Source organism: Saimiri boliviensis, chromosome 10 (assembly GCF_048565385.1).
Source record: "Saimiri boliviensis isolate mSaiBol1 chromosome 10, mSaiBol1.pri, whole genome shotgun sequence".
Lineage (NCBI taxonomy): Eukaryota > Metazoa > Chordata > Mammalia > Primates > Cebidae > Saimiri > Saimiri boliviensis.
In genome coordinates, this window is record NC_133458.1 from 115,415,239 (window position 1) to 115,436,634 (window position 21,396).

At 39.9% G+C, this 21,396-nt stretch overlaps 1 protein-coding gene across 6 annotated transcripts in view; it reads right to left on the reverse strand.

The window, feature by feature from the left end:
- The window catches only part of SUGCT (succinyl-CoA:glutarate-CoA transferase), an 858,466-nt gene that overhangs the window by 21,985 nt on the left and 815,085 nt on the right, over positions 1-21,396 (reverse strand). For 5 of the 6 annotated variants that reach the window (XR_012512232.1, XR_012512231.1, XR_012512229.1 and 2 more), the window contains one exon: positions 7,130-7,352. The exons of the other annotated variant lie outside the window; for it this stretch is intronic. The gene's annotated coding sequence lies outside the window, so the exon portion shown is untranslated. The remainder of the gene's footprint in view (positions 1-7,129; positions 7,353-21,396) is intronic. 6 annotated transcript variants of the gene reach the window in all.

Here is a 21,396-nt window from a genome sequence, read left to right on the forward strand (position 1 = left end):
AAAAGAGGGAGAGGGGCTGAGACAGTCAAGGGAGTGGAGGAAACACAGAAATTGGAAGAGAGGAGAATCTTAAGGAACGAACAGGGTTAAGACATGCCACATATGCTGCCAAGAGCTCATACAGAATGAGAATAGTCATTAAAGTCACCAACTAGTTGGTGTCAGACCAGATTTAGAACCCAGGTCTGTTTGTCTTGCAATATCATGCTCTTAAATATTATGCTTTTCTGATGTAGAAACGTTTCTAACATAAATTGTTACAAAAAGTCTGACAGCTATAAAAATTGTCTAGAAAGAATGCCTTAATTGGATTACTCTTCTGATGAGGCCAGACATAGGAGCTATTTGTCCATTCACTCACTCACTCATTCATTCACTCATGCACTCGTTCACTCACTAATTCATGCACCCATTGATTTACTCATGCATTCCACACACTTTTTTTTCTGAGCCTGTATAATAAGCCTGGCACCACTCAAGTAAGCAAGGCTTCCCATAGGCAGGAGACGTGAGTCCTCCCTGAAGGATCTTACAGCCTCAGAGGAAGCAGTCACTTGTAAGTACATGACTACATTCTAAAAATGGCAGACCAGAAAGATGGAAAGAGCCTTGGACCTTAGAAATATGGTGGAACCTACATTCAGATATGTCATCAGAGGAAAATGAAATGGTTAAGCCACAGGAGACTAATTTGTGTTCGATGCAGAATACAATCTCTGAATGGCATAGAGCTTTATCTCTAGGCTCCTGAAGTGGATGCATTTAAGTGGGGAAAAAAAACAAAAACAAAAAACAAAAACAGTTTTTGTTTTTGTTTTTGTTTTGAGATGGAGTTTCACTCTATTGCCAGGCTGAAGTCAAGCATGATCTTGATTCACTGCAACCTTCGCCTCCCTGGTTCAAGCAATGCTCCTGCCTCAGCTTCCTGAGTAGCTGGGATTATAGGCATGTACCATCACACTCAGCTAATTTTTGTTATTTTTAGTAGAGATGGTATTTTACCACGTTGACCAGGATGGTTTCAATCTCCTTACCTCGTGATCCACCCGCTTTGGCTTCCCAGAGTGTTAGGATTCCAGGTGTGAGCCATCGCACCTGGCCAAAAGTTTTGTATGGCCTAATGTGTACAGGGCAAAGGAAACTAGCCAGGCCCAAACATTTGGTCATTCAACAATCAAATTGTAGGTGGCTCAGGCACAATTAGCTCTGTCAGTGAAGGGACATCTGAATACCACATCTTCAGAAGTTGCGGTAAGTCAGATCAACAACTACAAACTTCTTTTCCCCCTCATCTCTTCTTTATCACTTTCCTTTCTGGCCTCACTTCCACTACCTGCTCTCTTATCACCCTAGTTCTCTTTTCTGTCATTTGTATAATGCAGCACAGCCATTTAAATTTCTCTACTTATCTGTTGGATTTTGCAGAGGTAGCCTTCAATAACTGCATCTAAGAAGCTTGCACACAGTAGAAACTCCAGGACCCAAACATGTTTATACAATCCCAGCCGAGACCAACTCTTAGAGTGGTGTCTTGAAATAGCCAAGTCTTTATGGTTTACAAACTTCTGCTACAACTCTAAGAGGTCAAACAGCTTACCTTAGAGGTTTTACAGTGTGAGGGAGGGGATAGGAGGTATGCGTGCAAATGTGCACATGCAGGAATTTCCAGGAAACTTACTTAGAATGCTTACTTCTATTTCCCACTCCTAAAAATTGTGATTCAGGAACTTGAATTAACAAGCACCCAAGTATTTTGGCTGCGAATGGTTCCTGAGTCAGACTTGAAGAACTATTGACCTATGATGGCTGTGAGGTGGCCCAGTGTGCTGAGCTTGTCCCCATCTGAGAACAAGATCTTGAAGAAAATGAAACTGGAATTGAGTCTGGGGGGGCCAAGTAGGTGAGGGATATGGAAAAGAAAATTGACACAAGGGAGAGGAAATAATACTAAAAAAGAAAGATGAGATTGTCAAAATGCAAAGCTCCCATCTCCACAGAGGTTTGAACCTATTAATGTTGTCTGTGCATATTATAGTGACAGGGTGTTAATATCAAACTGTTTTGCTTACGGTAACCACGGCATGCTGATTATAATAGGTCGTGAAACCAGTACAAAGCAATAGGTGTGACAACATAATTATGCTTCTCATTGTGTTGAGAGCACTTAAATTAGGATCTGCTGGCGTGGTCCAACCTAGATCATTTGAATTCAGCAGTGTGTGTGTGTGTGTGTGTGTGTCCCCGCACACGCACACATGAGTGTGTGCAAAGGAGATGGGGATATGGGGCATCTTCATTCATGTAATATCTGTGTGGTCGAGAGAATTCTTATTTTACAGGAAGGTAAAACAGATTGAGAAAGAAGAGTTCATTACCTCTGGGTCAGACTTTTTTCTCCATGGGTTAACCATCAAGTGTTTAAAGCAGAGTTTCAGCCCAGAGAAAATGAGGCTGACCATGGAGCATTTTGACCCATGAACACAATCTTGTTGGGGCTGAAGGGGCCAGAGATGCTCACATCTAGCCCCACAGAAGCGAGCTAATGAGATGAATTGAGCCTTCCTGTGCACTAGGCTGAGGGTAACTGGGTCCCTATACACGCTGACCTTTTGGTTTATTCATTTAACATGAGCTCTTAGCTACCATGCTTGGTGATTAAACTGGTACATTTAAAGCAGCAGCCACATTCTTCTGCCTGTTTATCCATCCTTCTTAGCTTCTTTTCCTTCCTCCTTCCTTCAGTCTGCCCTCCTTTCTGATCATTTGAGGAAGGTGGAGTGGCCTCTGAGTGAAGGTGTTCTACCAACAGAAGGCAAACCTTACTTCTTGTCTAGGCCTCTTTCTAGGGGTGATGGGGGGCATCACTTAATGAGACCCCAGCCTCATAAATGGAGTCGAGAATTTGAATAGCATGGCTTCACTCCAGGTGCCTCTTCCAGGCCCCGTCAACATGGGCTGGCTGGATTCCCTATCTCTCTGCCCCACAGGCTGGCCAACAGGCTGAGAAGCACTTGGGCACTGGGGCACTGATCTGGCCTTTGTCTGCAGTGCTGTTCTTCTTTGCCACCAGCTGCCTGCTGACTCAATCTATTCCTGTTGCTAGTACATGGGCAAAGTACCCAGTGCAAACAGGCCAAGGCCCATGAAATCTCCTGGACTTATTGCTACAGTCTTCATATTGCTGAGAAAAGAAGGCTCTTGAATTTTTTTCACTATTGAGTGCAAGCAGATGGTCTCCAGGAGTCCAAATAAGATGAATAGCAGGTGGGTTCACATTTGTTCTTTTATGCTTTAACACAACCACTTACAATAGAGCCCTCCTACTTCTATAGCAGGGTGACTTCAGCTCCCATCCAGGAAACCCTGGGCCCTTCCATCCTTAAATGACATGCAGAATATCACTCTAGAGTACACGTGCTTATGCACACATGGTGCAAAGAGGGGCTGCATTGTTTCCATCACGCTCTCAAAGTGGCTGCTGGGTTCTCAAATTTGAGACCCACTACTCTATACTCTCACCTTTACCCTCTGGCCTGGGGTGTTCACATTTTGTTATGCTTAGGACAGGCATAACAAAATTTAACAAGGTACACAGTTAATTTTTTTTTTTTGAGATGGAGTCTTACTCTGTTGCCCTATTGCCCAGGCTGGAGTGCAGTGGTGCGATCTTGGCTCACTGCCACTTCTGCCACTGGGGTTCAAGTGATTCTCCTGCCTCAGCCTCCTAAGTGCTGGGATTACAGGTGTGTGCCACCACACCCAGCTAATTTTTGTATTTTTTAGTAGAAATGGGGTTTCACCATGTTGGTCAGGCTGATCTTGAACTCCTGACCTTGTGTTCCGCCCGCCTTGGTCTCCCAAAGTGCTAAAGAGGAAGAGACAGGCAACAGGAAGGAAAGGTACCCTTTGTATCAGGAAAATGAAACCTTATCTGAATCCCTAGCAATCTTCTGTTTCTCACTGGTGAAAATTGTCTGAGATGGTGAACTCCACTACAAAAAAAAAAAAAAAAAAAAAAAAAGAAACACATGAGAAATATAGCTTTTATTTTTATTTTTTAAATGTAGGACATTGTCTCCGTGAACAAAACTGGGGTTCTATTAGCAAGGAAGAAGATGCACATGGGTCCTGGTGTAGATAACCAGCAGTGTGTACCCCAAGTCTGGAGATTTCCACTTGGCCTATTTGGAGAAGATAATTCTTTTGTTGTGTGTATTTGCTTGTTGGTTTAGTTATGGAGCCCTTACAGCTGTGGTGTGAAAAACAATATGAGGTTCCTTTCCTGTTTATATAATCCCCCAGGTTTTAACATGTGCTTCAAGCATCTACAGTCTAATTTTAGGTCCATCCATCCATCCATTCATTCATTCATAGAGGCCCTACTAGGTATGAGCACAGGGCTCGCACAATGAGCATGATGGAGTGAAGCTGACTCCTCCTCTCATGAGCTTGCATTCTAGTAGAGAACGCATGAACAGGTAAGTACAAGGGAGATGTGTGAACAGGTAAGTACAAGGCAGAGAGAAGAGTGCCACAATCAGGGAAGTAAGTGATACAGTGGGGCACACAATATGCCAGGCATGCAGCCCATTCGGGGCTTAGGGAGGCTGCTCAGAGAAGAGTAAGAGAAGAAGGTAATCGAGATGAGTGGGTGGGCCATCCCAGGAGAAATGGTCAGCATCATCTAAAGAATTTGGAAGAAGAATGTTGGCCTTCTGGAAATTTTGAAAGTTCAGAATATCTGAAATATAGCTTTCAAAACAAGGAAAAGCCAACAGGAGGTAGGCATGGTTCAGATCGTGATGCCCTGGCCTGGAAAGCACAGAGAGACAATGACAGGCTTGAAGTGGAAGTCACAGATGGTCACAGAGAGTCATGTTGTAACCTTGACCTGTCTGGAAAAGACCGTTTTTACTACACTGTGGATCAATCAGTTCAGACAATTCCATTCCAAATGATTTTGTTCTTACTTGGTGAAGCAACTGGGTAGAAAACAGATACTTTCTTTTTCAGTCCTTTTTAGCAGCACTATGCAGACACAGCTTCCAAAATTCATAAATCAGAGAGACCAGAGCATATTGTAGCATCCTCACCAACCTGTGACATTTCACACCATCATTCATTGAACTGCCCTATCAAGACATGGCATAAGCTATTAGCATGGAAGACAGGAGTTTCTTGATTTAGAGAATTCTATGGGCCAGCCTGGGTAACATAGTAAGGCCCCATCTCTATACAAAATTTAAAACTTAGGCAAGGGTGGTGGCATGCCCTTGTGGTCCCAGCTATTCAGGAAGCTAAAGTGGGAGGATCACTTGAGCCCAGGAGACAGAAGTTGCAGTGTGCTGAGATTGTGTCACTGCACACCAGCCTAGGGAACAGAGTGAGACTCTATCTCAAAATAAGTAAATAATCAATCTTGTGGCACTTGGTTCCTTCTGTGTTATCTATGATGCACTAATATGTCCTACAACTATGAGTAATCATTACAGCACTCCCCTCTGTATCTTCCTCCCTGGGGAGTGATCTGACCTGTATCCTCCCTCTCTCCTCACTCACCACCCTGGGCTACTCCCATAACTCAGAGGCAATGATCTTACTTCCAGCCAATGAAGACTCACCTTGGAATTAACTTTTTATCATAAGTGTAAAGACCAAACAGAAATGTCAGCATACATTCAGAATTTATAATGTATGATTAATCCAGGATGGAAATTGGGGTGGTGTGGGAAATCCTTAGACACTAAATTAAAATGTGTGAAAAATCCAAGCAACAGATAATGTGGAAATCTACTCTTTAAAATTTCTCAGCAAGAAAATGTAAGGGGAGGGACAAGTAAAGAGTGCAAAGAGACATGTAAAATGAAGGTTTATTTGCTTATTATTTTATAACCATCCTCTTCATACATATTTTCCAGCCTGAATGTTATCACTCCCTTAATGTATGGGTCGAAGTTCAGAAGGGTTAAATGAACTCCTGAAGGATGAAAGCCAGGCTTTCCATTTCACCCACCATTTTCAGAAGAGTAAGGCTTCCAAATGAAACTTCATTTTGCCTACTCTCTAAGAAAAGTCAAAAGAGAAGAAGACCTTGAATCATTGAAGATCTTAATAATTTAAAAAGAAACAGTCTCTGGAAAACTTATGTCCACGTAAAAACCTGCACATGGCAACTATATCCACAACTGACAAAAAGTGGTGGCCACAATGTCTTTCAATAGGCACATAGCAAAACTGTGGCACAGCTATACAATGAAGTATTAGTCAACAATTTAAAAAGTAAGTTATCAGGCCATGTAAAGACATGGAGAAGCCTTAATTCATATTTCAAATAAAAGACACTGTTCTGAATAGGCTGCATTCTGTAATAGTCCAACTCTCTATCATTCTGGAAGGGACAAAAATTATAGAGATAATAAAAAGACCAGTGTTCTGCAGGAGTTGAGGAGGGCAGAGATGAGGGATGAACAGTTGAAGCCCATGGGATGTTTAGAGCTGTTAAAACTATTATCTGTGATGTTGCAATGATGGATATATGACATTATATATTTGCCAAAACCCATAGAATATACAGCACAAAGAGTGAGCCCTAATGTAAATTATGGGCTCTGGTTAATAATAGTATAACAATATTGGCTCATCAATTATAACAAGTATCAAAATAATACATGCTAATAGCAGGGAAAACTGGGGAGGGGAGAGGGAAGGTATATGGGAACTCCGTGTAGCTTTTTTTCTGAGCAATTTTTCTGAAAACCTAAAACTGCCCAAAAAATAAAGTCTACTGGGAGAAAAAAAAAATTATCTGGCATGGGTTTTTCCTAGAAGGAAGGCAAGGGAATTTCAGTTGCTAGCAGTGGGCCTGGCAGACAAGGGGCTTTATAGGGCATGGGAGGCTGTTTCATGGACATCCATCCATCCAGTCACGTGCCTGACCCCAGCCACAGAGGTGGAGGGGTGCGATAACACTGCTGACTCAGGAAGTTCCAGAAGTTAAATGCAGAATCTGGAGGTAGGCTCTTCCTTCTGACTTGGGGGTGGTCTGACTAATATGTGACTAAGAATTTTCAAGGAGACATGATCGGATATAGCCGAGGCCCCATTGTCTTTACAAACAAGTAGCACTCACCTTGTAGAGTGTAACATTTGGAGAGCTCAGTGACTCATGCTCACGTCATAGAGTCTGCAGATGACTGAGTTTTCAGGTCATTGCACTGCATGTAGGTTGGCTTGCTGGGGAGTCCTCACGAGGGCTCCCACATCACTGAGGACATCAGGGGAGGAGGGCATGAGGAGAGGCTGACTAAGCCAGGCTTTGAGCATTCAGAAGTGATCATCCTTTTATCTGTTGTCTGAAAGGCATGCCAAAAATATGATTGTGGTGCCATCTTGTTCCCTAAACCTCTTCTCTGGGAATATATTAAAGAGAATACCAATTAACACTACTGAGAGCTTAACACTTAACACTTCAACAAGCCCACGAGGGAGGCACGATTGATTTCCCAATTTTACAGAGGTGAAGACTGAGCTTACAGAGGTGAAGGAGCATATGCTATAGTACCCAGCCAGAGCATGCTGCTGTTGTCTATTTCCAGAGCCAGAGAGCTGAATCATTTAGGTTCTGTCATGAACTGCATAACAACACTTTAATCAACAATGGACTGTACATAGGAAAGTGGTTCCATAAGATTATAATACCTTTTTTTTTTTTAAACTGTAACCCGTCTATGTTTATATACACAAATGTTTGCCATTTTACAATTGCCTACAGTACTCAGCACAGTAACATGCTGTGCAAGTTTGTAGCCTTGGAGCAACAGGCTACAACATAAAGCCTAGCAGTGTAGGAGGCTCTGCCTCCTTGGTTCGTGTAACTGCACTCTACGACGATCCCACAATGATGACATTGCCTAACTATGCATTTCTTAGAATGGATTCCCAGTTGTTAAGCAACTCATGACTGTATGTGGCTTTTCAAATTGATCACTTGGGATGGTCAGTAATACTGTTAGTTCTCTCAGGGATTATTCAGTGTTCAACAGAAACAATAAATTCTAGTGACTTTATTTCTTAAAGCCTTTCTTCGACTGCTCCGCTCTCTTTATTCCATGCTAGTTTTCTCAGCATATCCAGGGTCTCAGCTTTGGAAGAACTAAAATATTCCTTCTTTCTCTTAGCTTCTAGGTCTGTTGCTGTAATGTGTGTTCCCTCTGCACTGATTTTATGGATAGGATGTAGGGACCAGACACTGGAGGCACTGCCTCAGTACCTGTCTGCCCGAATTAGAAATCATCCTTAGCATCCACCAAGGACTTCCTAAGTGCTGGCCCCTGTGCTAAGCCTGTTTGCTGTATGATCATTTAATCCTCAAAACCTATGAAGAAAATCCCAATATCCACCCATTTTACAGATGAGGAAAGCCAGTTTGGATGAGTTCATCAACTTGCACAAAGGCAGAAGGGAGGGCATCTGTTGAGATGACGTCTGTACTGTTTCCGATGCTTGGAGCCCTAGCATGTTGTGATAATGTGGTGATTACTCAGCTAAAGTAGATCAAAGAGGAATTTAAAGCCTTTCATATCACAGTCTTTTTGTGGTCTTTAGACGGTCATTAAAAAATTAAATATGTCCCTGTTATGTCTATTTTCTCCTAAGATTTTCCTAATGGGAGCGTGAGATTTTTTACATGAGACGACTGGTTTATATTCCCCAGGAGCCAAGTGGAATGCTGTGAATGAGAATGTCATTGCCCTGAATACCTCTGATGCTCTCATAACCACAACTTGTAGTACGTATAAAGTGGATGGACAAACTTCCTGCATATTTGTCCCTTCTATTCCTGGCATGCTTCTTATACTGCAGAACATTATGCATATCCATGAATTGAGGAGCCTTTTGAAAGAGAAATTCTCCCTCCTGCCAATAAAATGTAAGCCTCAAATCTCGTCAGTGTCATTGAGGGATTACCATTTTTCTGCTCCTGGTCACCACAGCACCCCCAAGGAGAAGAGCAGCCACATCCCTTGACCCATCCTCAGCCCTGCCCTGGCCAAGGTCTTTTTTTCAAGGCTGATGCTCCTCACTAATGGTACCCAGAGCAATCCCTTCCTTGGGACTCTTGCCCTGAAATTTCCCAAAATGTCTGTTGAAGGCATGGACATAGGGTAAGGCTGGGAGAGTTTAGAGGACCAACCATTAAAGCCCTAGGCTAAAGCACTGGGTTTCCTTTTCCAGATTGCTTCTGCTTCCAAAAGTGAATATATGAATTAACAATTTATTTCTGACATCTAGAAACATCTAGAAAGATCTGATGTTTTTGTTTAAACTTTTTTTAAAGTATAAAAGATTTTTGTTTTGTTTTGTTTTGTTTTGAGATGGAGTCTTGCTGTGTTGCCCAGGCTGGAGTGCAATGGTGTGATCTCCTCTCACTGCAACCTCTGACCCTCGGGTTCAAACAATTCTCCTGCCTCAGCCTCCAAGTAGCTGGGATTACAGGCACATGCCACCACACCTGATTAATTTTTGTATTTTTAGTAAAGACAGGATTTCATCATGTTGGCTAGGCTTGTCTTGAACTCCTGACCTCATTAACCACCTGCTCAGCCTCCCAAAGCCCTGAGATTACAGGCATGACACACTACACCCAGCCTAAGTATAAAAGTGAAGAATCAGACAACCAGCTTCTATGAAAGTCTGAATTAGGCTGGCATCTTTGATTTGGATAAAGACTGTACAGGACTTCTTATGTAGATGGGCCTGCTACCACCATGTAAAGACAATCAGATTGTGTTTACCTAAATACAACCTACATAGTCATTTCTGAGATACCATAGCTTCAGTTTCATTGTCCTTTTAAATTGTTGCATTAATTTCACTGAATATAAATAGAATTAGCACCAAGGCATCAGTGTCAAGATGAATGCAGCCTTCTGCCCTGGACACCCAAAATTTCACAGAGCTTGATGGCAGGAGAGCACTTTTCTCCGGGAGCTCCTTCATACTGTATGTAATGGCTCAGCCAGGTCCAAGCTGTAAAATACAGGCAACAAACTAGATGCCTGTAGGAGTCAGGCAAGTTGTATGAAAGGATAGTTCAAGTGCTAGGGACAGTGGCAACCAGGTAAAGATGAGAAAAACATATTCCCTTTACCAGGGACCATCACCACTCTGTGGTAGCCAGGAGTGGGAAAGGCTACATAATACAGGAGGCCCAGCACAGAATGAAAATGGAGGGTCCTTCCTACTCAGGCCACAGGCCCATGAAGTTGACCCTGGCCAGGAGGCAAGGTCAGATCAAGGTGATGGTGGCAGCAGGTGTGGCTCCAGACCACAAATAGAACTGTGTTTGCACACCCTGTGAGATTGTTCAACTCGGAGAAATCCGGGTGTGAATGTTGTAAAAGGTATGCTGGCCTCCCAGGCCTCTCCTGGAGTCCACCCCTACACCCATTTTGACTGCTCCAGGATTTACAAATGTTAATATGTGCAGAGCATCTGAGATCAGCTGCACAGGGTCTTTGATAACTTGGCAAGGAGCTTCCCAGAAAGCTGTGGGTACATAGCTGAACTCAGGGTAGAAACCTAATACACCTTCCTTTCCCATCTTTCCATTCTAAAAAGGAATGGCTGTCTTCCTTCCAATTACAGAATTTAACATTTTTTTCACCCTTATTCATAACTCATTTTATTTAACTTTTCATTTATTTTATTTTATATAACTCATTCTTATTTTATTTTAAAATATTTATACATTAATTCTCTTTTAAACATGCAAAATAATTATATTTCAAGTGTACTGAAAATAATATACAGACATCCAGACATATCCAATGCTAGATTTAATAAATGTTGGCATATTGCCATATTTCTTTAACATCTGTTTGTTTTAAGAAAGAAATTATTGCAGATATATTTGAAATGTCACCATATTATTCCTTCCTTTTTATCACATAATTAACCAAAATGTTGAGGTTTTTATAACTTTCCTATCAATGGTTTTATATTTTGATGCATAAGTAACTAGATAGCATTACGTCTTTCTTTTTAATTTACCAGAATTATATAATGCATTTGTAACTTGCTCTTTATCCCTTCAGCACTTACAGGGATCTATGTTGATACATGTAGATTTAGGACATTCACTTTAAATGCTGTTTAGTAAGCGCCTGTGTATATAGGATGACTTATACATGCCTCATGCATGTCTTAGGCTTCCTTCTGATTCTTCGCTATGTTTTAACAAACAATGTGCAGTGACCATTAGGGTATATGTTTCTTGTGCATATAAGTATATTTCTCAAGAATACATATCCAGGTTGTAGAGTCTGAACATCTTCAGTTGGGAGCAGTTTGACAATATCCATTCAGAGGGCTATACCTATTTACACTCTCGCAATCAATATTTGAGAGAGTTCCCCAACTACATATCCTCTCTCTTACTTGTTATAAGAAGCATCGTCCCCCTCCGCAAATTGTTGGGTATAAAGAGACATTTTATGGCTTTTTCCCTGCCACTAATGAGATTACGTGTTTTTTCATAGGTTCATTGGCCACTGGGGTTTCCTATTCTGTTAAGCGCTTTGCCATTTTTTAAAAAATTGGATATGCTTTTATGAGAAAGTGCTTTATACATTCTGAATATGGATTCTTTGTTGGTTAAGAGTGTAACAGGTTTCTTCTCCTAGTCTGTGGCTTGCTTTTTCACTAAGTTTGGATTGTCTTTTGTTATACAGAGGATTTTAATTTAATTTATTTTTTTCTTTTGAGACAAAGTCTCGCCCTGTCGCCAGGTGCCAGGCTGGAGTGCAGTGGTGCAATCACTGCAACCTCCGCTTCCTGGGTTCAGGCAATTTTCCTGCCTCAGCCTCCCGAGTAGCTGGAACTACAGGCGCACGCCACCACGCCCAGCTAATTTTTGTATTTTTAGTAGAGACGGGGTTTCACCACGTTGGGCAGGATGGTCTCGATCTCTTGACCTTGTGATCTGCCTGCCTTGGCTTCCCAAAGTGCTATGATTACAGTTGTGAACCACCGCAACTGGGCGAGTATTTTAATTTTAATGTAGTTAGATTAATCATTATTTGTTTTCACAGTCTGTGGTTTGTGTGTCTTGGTTAGCAAATCCTTCTCCATCCAAACTTACAAAGATATTCTCCAAAGTATTTTTTTTTAATTATACTTCAAGTTTTTGGGGTACATGTGCATAACGTGCAGGCTTGTTACATAGGTATACACATGCCTTGGTCATTTGCTGCATCCATCCCCCCGTCATCTACATTAGGCATTTCTCCTAATATTATCCCTCCTCAATCCTCCCACCCCCTGCTATCCCTCCCCTAGAGTCCCCACCTGACGTGGCAATTCCTCAAGGATCTAGAAACAGAACTTGTAAGTATTTTTAGGTTTTGCTCTCCACATTTATACCTTTAATCCTCTGGACTGTAATTTTCTGTATTGTGTAAGGTAGAATTCTAACTCTATGTTTTTCCAGATGGAGTGTGCACAGAATCATTGATGGAATATTGTATTTTGTCTCCCTTTCAAGTTCACATACATGCATGTTGTCTTGCGCTGGGCTGTTTATTCATTTCTGCACTATTAATGTAATTTTAATTACCAGAGATTGATTGTGATTACTGATATCTAATATGAAAGTTGACCTTCGTATTTGTTAGGATGCTTTGGGCTGCAATTCACACCGACATGAAAATGGGCTTTTATAAAATACCATATAATAAGAATAATAAAGAAAATGGCTACTGCTTTTTTGGCCATCACTTCCTCATGAAAACTCTTTCAAAGACAAAAGGAGAAATGCAGGCATGAAGGGCATTTTACTTTTATCAGAAAAATAAAAATAAAAATAAAAATAAAAACCTTTTTCCCAGAATCCCTGCTAGGGATTGTTCCTTACACACCATTGCCCAGCAGTGGGTGACATGGACAGCTACTCATCACTGCCCAGAAAAAAAAAAAATGGGATTGTAGGAACGGTTTTATTATTGTCAATTTGTCCATCTCTCCTTATAATTCTGTCTATTTTCACCTCACCTATTTTAGGGCTAAGATACTGGATGTATAAAGATTCAGAATTGTTATCTTCCTGTCAAATTGTTCCTTTTATTCTTATGTAAGAATATATTTTTATTTTTTCTCTATTTCTGTATTTTTCTTAATTTTTATTGTACTGAAGATTATGCTACCTAACATTAATATTAATGTACAGTTTTTCTTTTGATGAATGCTTTCCTGTATCTCTTTACTCATCCCTTACTTCCAAAGCATATTTCTTTATGTTTACATATTTCCCTTGTACACATTAGTAAGGATGGGCTACACTCTGCTGTGGTAATAAACAGTTCCAACAGATGAATAAATTAGCAAAACAAAGGACTGCATGCCCCTCTAAAGCTCCATGGAGGGTTGTTTCACCTCCTCCTTACCTTGGGGTCCCAAGAAGCCATTGTTTGCACCATTGCTAGTGGTTGTAGCAGAAAGAGAAAACTTAACATGCCATGAACTGTTAGCATTTCCACCCCAAACTGGCACACACCACTTCAGCTCATACCATGTAACAAATTACATAGTCACACTTCACTCCTGGGGTAGGCAAGTGACATCCAAATTAAGAGTCCAGGATGGAGATAAGGAAAATTTAGTGATCAGCATGAAAAACTGACAGGACAGATGTTTGGATTGTTAAAATAATATTCAATCTGAGAAGCTATATTAATTGATAAATTTATATTTATTATGAATACTGATATTAACTAATTGATGTTTTCCCTTTAACATGCTCTTATTTTTCTTTTACATTTTCTTTCTTTCACCTACTGGGAAAGAATATATATTCTATTCCTATTTTTACATGCTTATCTTAAAATTGTATTGCATATTTAGCACAGAAAATCAATATTTATACTCTTGTCCTAAACATTTTAAGGAATTCAAAATACATTAGTTCTGTGGAGTGCTTCTCATCTTCCATTGTGCTATTTTCCAGCATTTTAGTTCCACCTGGATTTTAAGTCTCATCTCAAATATTTGGTTTTAATATTTTCAAGTCAATGCTTTTGAAATGTATCCAATATTTTAATAATCATCTACTTACCACCAATTTTTGCATTCGATTCTTCGTTCCAGGGTTAATTTTTGTCTAATTTAATTACACCCTTACGCTGGTTCTCAATAAGCATGTTTAAAGAAGAAACTCCCATTCATTGTTTATCCGAAAATGTTTTTCTTTTGCCTTCTCTCCTGAGTAGAAGTTTAGCTGCCCTAGAATCTTAAGCCAACAGTTGTTTTCAATATAAAGTTAGTAGGCACTTTGAAGATAACATTCTATTGTCTTCAGATCTCTATTTTGGTGATGACAAAATTATTATTTTATCTTTTATTTGAAATACCCCTTCTTGTGCGGGCTGCTCTTAAAATCTTCTGCCTATTTTTGGCATTCCATAGTCCCCATACAAGGCATCTATGTGAGTATTTTGTCTTAATCCATTCTGCTTAGAATTCATTGAGCTTTCCACATCTCAGAACTGATGACTTGAACCAATTCTGAAAAATTCTCTGCCATTATCTTTTTGAATATTGGCTCTTTCTTTTCACTCTATTATTTTCTTTCTGGAATTTTAATTTGATATATTTTAGGCTGCCTAAGACCATTCTGCATATTCCTTTACTTCTCTTTCACATTTCAATTTATGTATCACTCTATGCTGCATTTTAGGTTATTCCCCAGATTTTATATCTGTGTTTATTGAGTCTCTCTCCTATCATGTTTACTGCATCATTTAGTTTATCGTTTAAGTTTTTAATTACATTTTCTTTAGAAAGACACTCTATTTATTTTGAGGCCTACTTTTTGGTTAATTAGATTATTCTTTACATACAGTGTCATGCCTTTCATTATGTTCTCTGTTCTTTTAAAATAAAATATCTGATAATTTTATATATTCTTGTTTTATAGTTTCTTTTAGATTATTCCATTTCCTCTAGTTCTTGGGGGGGCATTAACTCTCCCATTGCTGACTCTCTATTAGGATGAATAATTACTTGTTATTTCCCATGTTTTTCTTGCAAGCTCATCTTGACATTTTCAGACTGAACTTTTTTTTCTGCATGATGATTTCTTGCATAGAAAGTAAGTCATTATCTGATTCTAGCTTCATGTGAACTGAACTATTACAGATTAACCTTCTACCGCACACATAAAAAGCAGTTGGATAAAGAATAACAACAGGGCACTTGAAAAAACATATATGAGGAAAACATAAATAAGGAAAATGTCTGTTTTTTCTCTGAGTCTTTTTAGCTCTGAATCCTTAGTGGTTTTGTTTTTTCAACGTATCAAGGGTTTCATCTGAGACCCAATTCCGCGTGGATTTCTGAGTTGAGATTCAGTGCTAGCTAGTCCCATAACTTTGCTTGTCACTCCTCTGCTTGTGGCAGGCCAGAGTTTCAGTTTCTCAAGAGATTGTTTGTGCCTTTTCTACCCTTCCCTGTTTGGGGCAGTGCAAGCTTCTTGTTTGCCATGTTGGTCAAGGCAGCTTTTCTATGAGGGTCTCTTCACAAAGTGGTTAATTCAATGCCAGCCTCAGTTCAAACACTGTGCCTCAGGGAGGCCACAGGCCAAATCTCCTGTCCATATCTGAGCATTCGTACTTCAGCCCCTAAATTGCAGGACATCTGTCTAAGTTTGAATTATTCCACAACCATGTCACGCTGCTGCTATATTGGCTCTGCTCTGGCCAGGGGTTCATTCTTCGTTTCTGGAAACTGGGGATTCCTTTATTTTTTTTTTCCCCTGAGACATGTTGTATAAACTGTTATGGTCTTCTCCAGAATTTGTATATTTGTGACAAGAGATGGGTCTACGATAGTCTAGTCCTCCGCGTTGCTAGAATTGCTCAGTGCTTTACTGCCTATAGAAGACATCACCACCCATGGTGTGGGAGAGCACCAACATATAATTACTTTTATGGCAGTTTATTAAAACATTGAATTTCCTTAAATAAGAAAATCTGAAAATACATATATGAATGACTTAGAATGACATCTCTACCTCCAAGTAAGAAAAAAATTCTCCATTACATCAATCATCACTATTTATCTTCTGTGTTTTAGACTGTGGCCCTGTTATTTTAAATCTGTGGTTTTAATAATGAAACTTTTCAAAATTAACATATGGAACTGCATTTTTGCTAAACTATTTACTTCTCATTTCTTGTTTCCAGGTTTAGTTTAATATGATCCCTCACTTTAGCTACCATACTTTGTAGAAAATGCGTTCTCTTGCAGAGCCAAGGAAATGTAAAACAAAAATGACACACACACATGTCCCAAAAGTATCCATCTGTTCATTCACCCTTCTGGAATTTAGGAATTTTTTCATATACTAGTATGGAGACTTTTCCCCTTTAAGGCTCATATATTTGATATTTTGTGGGACCTGGTAAATCCATAACATTGCATGAGATAAGTTCCAGAGAGTAAGATAGCATTTGTTATTTACAATGCATTCAATCCCCTTGACAATTGAGTGTTATTTTCATTTTAGGAAAAATGGTAAAATGAATGAGAAGGAAAATTAAGTGCTGGGAGTTGGCAAAATAGGACCTTTATGTTGGTGAATATCGAACACAGGAAAAATGACAAGTGACAGCCAACTAGGAATTACATTTCATGGGGAGGTACCCCATATCCAAATAAAGACAGAGGGGATTACTGCTTATTAAAATCTTGTTTTGAAATATTTCTTAAGACCTTTAAAAAATTTGTTTTTCCTATTCTGAAAGCCCAAGAAAATTCTTGAAGTTCTATTTCCTCCACCTTTCAAGACCAGAGATTTTTACAGAAAATATCCCCCTCGGGCAGAAGCTGTATTTACTGAATTAACCCGAATTACAGCCTTAGTTGGGACTGTGAGGTCAGAAAGCATCTGCATCTTTCTCAGAAGGAGAACATAGAGCTAGAAAATTTGATCCAATAAATTCGTTTTCCCAACGCAAGTATGGTAATTTATCCAAAGTATACAAATAATAGTGAATTCGCAGACCAACCTTGTAATAATAAAGACCATAAAAACAACATGAAGGCAGCTGCTAATATATGAACAGGTTGGATTTCCAAAATGCAAGCGTGTTTATGAATGTGAACACCACCTCAAGAACTGGAAAGTAATGCTGTCCTTTAAGAGTTACATTATAAATCAATCCAGAAGGATCAGGGTCAGGACAGCCAAGTCACTCGACAGAAGGAGAATTGAAGGTCTTAACATATCTGTGACAAGTACTCATGGGGAATGACATGTAAATCAGTGTGCATCTGGCAATTCATAGCTAACATTTTAATTATCAATATACACCTGGATCCAACAACTTCACAGTTGTCCTAAAGAAATACTTAAGAATATATTAGTAATCGTATCAATGTTGTTTATAGAGAAAAATAAAAAGTAACTCAAGTTCAATTATATTGGAAAAAGAATTATTAATCATTGTTAACAATTTGCAATTGTCAATAATTGAAAAAATAATATTGCAGAATAGTTAATGCAGTATGGCGCAATCTATCAGTCAGCATCTGCATTTCTATCCTCGATAATTTCTTCAGATACTTTTAGATAGGGGGAGAGTAGATACTTTAATGGAAACCTAGGGAGTCTCATGTTTTGTTTTGTTTTTTTGAAATAATTATTAGGCAATTAAATACTATGAATTGCTGTAATGAAATACAATCCCAATTCAGTAAAATATCCGGCGCTATGTAATTGTCAAAATAAAGGACTTGGTTTTAGGATAAATCCCTTTCTCTTACTTGAATCTTCTGCAGGTGAAGTTCGAAAGAGCTAGTGGCTATCCATTTCTCATTCCCTGCTGTGCTTCCTTGCCTTTCCCTCCAATTTTCTAACTGTGGCTTCCAGTGAGGAAGCGGGGAAGTGAGAAGCAGGATAGTTACTCGACCAGTCTGCAGTGAGAGGCACCATCATCTCTGGCCACCTGGAGATTAAAGCTCCCCTTCTCTGGTAGCCCCCTTGGTGGCCTTTCTGGAGCCCCCTCCCCTGTCCTGGCCTCATTTGATTGCATTTCCTGTGACTTGGTCATGTAGTCTCTCCAATTGGCCATTCCCTTGAAGCAGTCCATAGGCAGAGACTGTGTCTGTCTGTCCCTAGGTCCCTCCAGAAAGTCCTCTTGAACTGGACTGAAGACGGTCTGGTCAGCAATCCTTGATCAGGGGCCACAGCTATCCCTTAGGGCCACCCTCCTTTGACTTTAGGGCAGGTGGAGTAGCCTGGCCCATCTAGCCCATTTTGGCTTTTAAGTTTTCCCAAGCAGAAGTCACACAGCAGTCTCCTTCAGCTCCCCAATTGAGAACACAATTCCATCAAATTAATGCAATTCCGGGTGGCCCTCAGGCTTCTCTCTTCTGACTCGATGTGAAATGGAAAGCATCCTACTCCCATCTCTTTCTGGTTGGGTGAGGATTCTTACAGGTATCTCACTGTTCTCTCCAGTGAAATCTTTCTAAAACCTTTTCTAATTTCCAGTCTTGTTTCTTTGATATCCTTGATACGAAGGAGGGGCCTGACAAGTGTGAAACTGATCTTTAAATATTTCCCTGGCAGGGCCTCCCATGTGGCCTTGTTTTCAAACCCCTTTGTCTTTGCCATGGATCACAGCTTTATGGCTCAGTAGAAACTTCATGCCCATACAGAGATGTGAATGGGCTTTTCCAATAACTCAGGCTCATTTGATAATGAGAATGTCAAAGTTTTGGGGGAGACTTTGTACATAGAAAGGGAATTCCTGAAGTTTGTAGGCAAGTCTTTAGACATCTGTATTGCTTTGCAAGAAAAAATTAAAAAAAAAAAAGGAAAGGCTGAAGAACATGATTTCTGCCATGAGAGGAAGAAAGCAAAAAGAGAATGGTAAGAGCAGAACAAGTGCGTGCTGAGTAACGTGGCTCAAAGACCAAAGGATTCTAAGGAAAAGGATGTCAAACATTCAAGCGTAATGGTCTTCACATCCTGAAACATTCAGTTAAGTCAGCTGTGTATCCGAAACTCCTTGTATGGATGATTTGTAGTTATTATTGAATCAAGGAAAGAACCTGATTTCCACTTTGGGGTCTATGGCCAAAGCAAAATTAAGGAACAGCTGTAGGCTGAGGAGTGGAGAATGGAATTCACAAGACTCAGGAAGCAGGAGTCACAGGTGAGCATTAGAATGGGAGATCCTGGGAAGTTGCCAAAATCTGGAGGAGAACAATGCAATGAAGGACCAAGGCATCTTATCTAGACAATGAGGAGCAGAGAGACCCACTTGACATCTGGCTTATATGTATTAGGATACATATTAAAATTTCTGGATGATGTTAACCGCAGTTATTGCTAGGTGCTGGGATTGCAAAAGATTATTATTTTCTTCTTCATTTTTTTTCAGGCTAATATATGTTGCTTAGATTTTCCACCATGTTGTTGTAATTAGTGGGGGGCAGGGGAGGAAATTTGAGTTTAAAGAAAAATAAGAGAAAGAGGTATGAATTAAAAAATCAAGAGAGTTAGGGAAACAGAAATGCATGGGTTCTAGGTTGGCAAGCCCCTCCTGGATGTAATGTACTGTCTTGTGGGCTGCTCCATTTTTTAATATAAAATAATAGATTAGCATTTCACTTATGCATGCATTGTTTTATTCATGCATCTGTCTCCAAGATTAGCCAATAAACGTCCACCTTGCATGCACTTACCAAACAGTAAAAATCAAAATAAATAATAAATTTCAAAAATTTATTTCCCTGAAGGGCTAAGAAAGCTAAAGAGCAAAAATTAAATTGTAAGTGACTTTAACATGAAAAAGCCCCCCTTACAAAGTCTTTGGATAGCAAACCACCTTTCCCAAGGTATACCTTTCTGATGGTTAGAACACGGGAACATTTTGTCCTGTGGAAACGACACAATTCCTTTCAGGCTGCTGGACCTCCCTTAACCATCAGCCTTTCAAAACCATTTGTGGTTCACTGTTACAGCTGAATGCAGTAACCATGCAGACAGGGTCTTGCCTGAGCTTGTCCTTCTCAGCACATCCCTTGCTCCTACTTCCACACACACATACATGCAACACCCAACCCAGGCATTCTGTGTGGTGAACACTTGGCATTAAAGGAAGGAAGTAGGAAAGATATTGGGGAATATATGTTAATCTATTATTGAGTTAAAACAGACAAATCTAGAAATAAAATCACTCAAATGTGCTATCCCACACTGTGGGAAGGCACACACTGGCTCTGCTTATTGTCTGAAAGGCTCCAGCAGACCCTCCTGTAGAGAGTCTTGTTAACTCAATGTAGTTGACTACAAATAGCCTGATGCTGGTTATCATTTGAAGCGCAGGAAAGTTAAGCATTCAGTCATTTCTACCTCATTCTACAAGCCTAGGTAATATAAAGAATCAACTGGAAAGCCCTTAAAAATTTAGAACTTAGGGGTGTACTTTAAAAGATTCTGGTATACAGGGTCTGGAGGAGGGCTGGGAATCTACTTTTTAAAAATATGACAGCAGGTAATGATCTGCTAAGTTTGAAAACCTGTGCTCATGACCACTTAGAGCAACAGTCTGTTCTAATTTATTTCACCCAGTTAATTGCTTAAAATTAACATGTGTACACATAACACTCACGCATACATTATCATCATCATCGCAACGTCAGCTAACCAATGCAAAGTAAATACCAAGAGTCCCCATTTACTCTACTGTGAATTACTCCATCATTTTCCTGAAATGAAGCCTCTTCTTTGATCTCCGCTTCTATTCCTTCGTTCCTCCTTTCAGTTCTGACTCTTCCTATGACCACTGGACTGTTGGAGAGGGAAAGTTACCTCTTTGTCAGTGATTCACACCATCTCTAATTCAAAAGTTCTGCCTTCAATCATACTTTTCTTTTTGTTTTAAAGGGATCATAATTCTCAGGTAATTTATTGGAACATGAATGATTTTCCAGGACATGCCATCCATGTGTCATCCATATGCTGCACGCTTTTATTTAATCATTCTCAATTTCTCCAGCCTGTTCATCTAGATGCTGTAAATGCTACGTCAGGCCCCTCATGAATTATGTTTGCCATATTCCTCAATCTATTGGTAAAATAAATCTAATAATAACAAACAAAAAGGGAGAAATTTAGGAAATTCAGTAAATTTTTTTCTCAGAGATCATATGTTGCTTTATTGTGCTCCCAAGTTTCATTTTCCTTGTTTAAAAGCCATCCCCTTAGTAATTCAGCCTGATGACTTGGCTCAATGTTGAGTTTGACACCTCTCCTGAGAAAGAGCACTAGTGATCCGCAGCTTCAGGCTGGCCCTCACATCCCCAAGTCCTCAGCTGGGACTCACCAAG